We start from the raw sequence: 4,392 nt of genomic DNA on the forward strand, positions 1-4,392 counted from the left end.
TTATAGATCTACATTTTTAAGCAGCATTATTTTGTTTAAAGTTAAAAATGCATTAATTCGTTTGTTATCATAAAAGACATTTAATACCAATACTATTACTGAATTAAAGCGCAGATATGATTATTTTATCACTACTTTTAACCTAAAACAAAATCTTGAAAGGGATATAAACAAAACCAAGGTCCTTTTTCTTTTTTACAATTATTATTCTAATCTAGTGCCAGTATAAATCAGGGCGAATCATGAAAGGTGACACATGTTTTTTTAATTTATTAGACACCAAAGAGCTTAAATTCACTTGCTTTCAAGTGAAATGATATAAGCAAGGTACCCCATAAAATAAAACGATATGACCCTAAAAAATGTATGGACTAAATTGCAAAAAAAAAAAAGGAACTTTGAGGTAGGCCTGACCCTCAAAAGTATTTGAGGCAACTTTGTTTGAGAGGCCCAAAAAGCAAAAAGAAAAGAGGGAAAAAAAGGTAGAAATGATCATGACTCGTAATCACATTTACCTTTGAAAAAAGGCAAAACAAGATGAGATAAAATTATAAAATGGGAAAACAAACCTTAGGATAAGGGGAAGAACACCTTTGAAAAGTCCTTTTTATGGACTATACTAAAAGCTAGATATATCGGATCTCTTGTTGCCATGATCATTATCCATGACCAAATTGCTTTATTTGATCCCATATATTTTGTGGTGCTTTGGGTGTGCTGGGAGAGATTCTCCAAGTTGTAGGTAATTTGCATTAAGGTAGCTATACGTTTAATAGTATACAAAGCAAGAAAGAGAAAGAAAAAAGCCTATCAAGGCTCTCCATTTCTGCTAACCAAGGTCTGAAGATCAAATGTAAGGTTAACGTTGGTTCATGCCATTCAAACCAAAATGAAAATGAAATCAGGGATTTTAACTTGAAAACTATAAAGTACTATTTTTATCAGATAAGTGAAGCAAAGGGTCTAATTCTAAAAAACAAAAAAAATTAAAGGGTTTAGTTGCATAGAGGATCCTAGTATACTATATTTATAATAGGTACCTCAGCACAACAGTATTTACAGCCACTACCTCGTCACCATTACCCTACCTTCCTATATTGTGGTCGATACTTGACTAGATGGAGTCACATGACCTTGCTCAACCAACTTCGTTAGAGATAGGTGTTGCGTCCCTCTTTTCATGACACACGTATCACTCCAGGTATTACTCATGTCACATCGCAACTTATTTAAGGGTTAAAATAGCTTATAAATGACTTAACGAAATTTATACAGTCCGAAAAATTTATTCTCATCTATAAATTCTCAATTTTAATTTTATAACTCACATGTTTGAAAAAGTTAGTCTTATCTATAAATACTCATTTTTAATTCTAGAATATAGTAGAGGCTCATGTTTAAATTAGATCATAGGCTGGATTCAGATTGACTTGATGCAAAATTTTATATCTATTTTTTAAGTTTGAATTTAGCTCGTCCTGAAAAATAGGGTTACAATTTTGTCTAAACTTGACTTAAATAAAAAAATGTTAAACTCAAGCTTAACTTAACCTTATTAATTTTTTTATATAAAACAAATTAAAATATATAATAAAGTAAATACACTAAAACATTAAATAAATATTTTTTAACATATTGAAAATATATTTAAAATAGTCTTTATACTAAAATAGTTCCAACTTAGCCAGCAAATATCTATAAAATAGTAATGAAATTTACAATAAAATAAGAGTTATATAATATCCAAACAAAAACACCAATATAGTAGCAATATAATAGTAAAATGGTAACAAAATAACAACAAAATGACAGCAAAGAAAAAAACTAGGCAAATTAGGGTCGAGCAGGGTTTGGGCCAAAAAACTTACCCAATGCTTGCCTTATTTAAAAAATGGGCTTTATTTTTTTTTGTGTCTAAACCTATATTTTGGGTTTTTATTTTTGTCTAAATTCTCCCACTTTTTGAACAAACTTTTAAACTTAAATGAATGATCTGATTCATGATCAGGTCTACTCATATTCTACCTTTCACTCTTCACCATAATAGGTAAATCAACAACCTCTCTTTAGACAATTCTTTGCACATTCTCTTTCGTACGTGAATCGTCATTTAAATTCTTTAACTCATTTGAACCTCAACAAGTTGATGCGGTGGCTGTGAATTACATGACTTTTATCCTTGCTATTTCTATTATTATTATTTTTTAGTATGGAGGAAAGAAAAGAGCGTGGAAGACATGACTCTTTCAAATGAGAATACTCCAACATCCTCCTAGCTTAAACCTTAACCATCAAGTTCAAAAAAATTTCATCTCCTCACTTTTTTTTCATCCTTTATGCCAATTATAGCCTAAATTTCAACTGAATTTTGATTAGTGAGTGTCATATGGAATGTAGGGAAACACGTCATTTACATATGGTGAAAAACGGAGATGTTTGCAGTTTCTCGAAATGGGAAATTTCCTAGTATTACATTATTATTGAACAAATCAGCTGTATTGGTATTATATATTTGTTGAAATTCATTATGAAAATTTTACTTTAAATTCTGTTCAGATTCGTACGTTATTTATATTTAATCTTCTATTATTATTATTTATTTATTTTAAGCTTAAATATATACCTTTTAATTTTTAAACTAGAATATAAAATAGTTATTTTTGTATGATATATTTAGAGGCTTTAGAGACATTTTAAAAAGTCTGAAAATTGTCCCCAAATGATTTAAAGACCACTTAAGTCATCCCAACATGCATTCTATAAAAACATGTTTCCGAAGAGTTTTAAGGACGATAATGAAAAATTGTCCTCATAGTCAAGGACGTTTTTGGTCCCCAAAACTTTAAGGACGAATATTGTCCCCAAATTCATGAAATATTCGTAAATAATTAGGGACGAATTTCATCCTCAAAATTTTAGAGACGAATATCGTCACAAAACTTATAACAAAAATCAATAGTTATCTTTAATGAGGTTTTTGTCTTTAAATCTCTAAATGAGCCTTCTTTATAGTCACATTTCGTCCCAACATATTAATTTTTTTTATTAATGTATTATTATAATTTTAAATCTAATAATACGAATTAAAATAAAAGCAATAAACATAAGATAAAATCAATAAAATATACAATTTACATTCTACTAAAATTTAATGTAATACTGGAACTATCCTCTGGATTGTGTCTTCAATTTACAACGAAAGTCCAAAATTATAACAAAAAAAAAACATTAAAAACTGTACACTTGATCAAGTAAAATTTGCAGAAGATGTTTTTAGAAGTCACTCTCAAACAGTGCTAGCTTTAGTTATAGACAGCCAGACCTCCATGCACCGAGATTATATAAATAACTTACATAAGTAACTTATGTTAACTACAATATAAAACATCTGTCTACCAAATCATTCAAAGGATACTTTCCCAACTCTTCGTTTCACATTAATCAAAGTTCTTTGCCAAAAAAGTAGGATGTAATGAATTACCCTGAACGAAGGGCAAGGTGCCTCAAATATTCATTGCTAAGACAAACTTATTGATTCCTCAATTAAAGGAGGCGTCAATAGCTTCTTTATAGATGTTTTCATCCATTGCAGCCATCCTGGTTTTGAGAAGTTCCTAAAATGTGTCCAACAACTGAACTTAATCTCACAGACATAAACCAGAAGAAATAAGATCTAACAGATTAAATATACAGGAATTTGTGAACCTTGAATTCTTTTTTCCTTCCCTAGTAGATGGTAGAGTACCTCCATGGCTTGTCTTCCACTCATCGGCGATCTTCACAAGGATGACAACTAACGATATATGTTTCTGAGCAACAAGAGCCTACATGTTCAGGTCAATAGCTTCAGCAAACCTATTATATGTAAATGCCAGTTAGAACTCCAATTGAGGAAAACATAAGATATAAGCTTAGAGTTGAGAAAATACTCATATTTTCCAAGAGCACAGTAGAGGTAAAAGCATTAAGAAAATCAGTTTACTATCAACTTAGCATTTGTAGCATCAACGTTAAGAAACGATCAGGTTGCATGATCAAATTAAAGGTTACAAAATTAGCATAAGCTAATAAGACACCTTTGGACATCTAAAAAGCGAAAATATATATGGCTTCACATAATTAATCACCAAAAACCTCTCATAACTCCTAAAAAAATTCTACAAATATAAAAACATGCCATGCCATACCAACTGAATTGCTGCTCCGCCAAATCAGAATCACCAAATAAGGTAGAACCCCACAACAAAATTCCAAAAATTACTGTACCCACCATAATTCCATAAGGACCTCCACTTGAAAGAAAATCTTCAAACATCCATCTATACCACTTATAGTAATCTTATGATTTATATTTATTTTTCCATTTCTAAACTGCGAAGTTGAAGTTGGTCT

At 30.2% G+C, this 4,392-nt stretch overlaps 1 long non-coding RNA gene across 1 annotated transcript; it reads right to left on the minus strand.

Annotated features, from left to right (window-relative positions):
• Window positions 1–3,111: 3,111 nt before the first annotated feature.
• LOC128280607 (uncharacterized) lies at window positions 3,112–3,850 on the minus strand. Its single transcript, XR_008270699.1, has 2 exons — window positions 3,706–3,850; window positions 3,112–3,614 (listed from the first exon to the last, which is right to left on the minus strand). It is a non-coding gene; the product is annotated as an uncharacterized LOC128280607 (long non-coding RNA).
• Window positions 3,851–4,392: the final 542 nt, after the last annotated feature.

The sequence above is a fragment of the Gossypium arboreum genome, chromosome 9, assembly GCF_025698485.1.
Source record: "Gossypium arboreum isolate Shixiya-1 chromosome 9, ASM2569848v2, whole genome shotgun sequence".
In the NCBI taxonomy this organism is placed as follows: Eukaryota; Viridiplantae; Streptophyta; class Magnoliopsida; order Malvales; family Malvaceae; genus Gossypium; species Gossypium arboreum.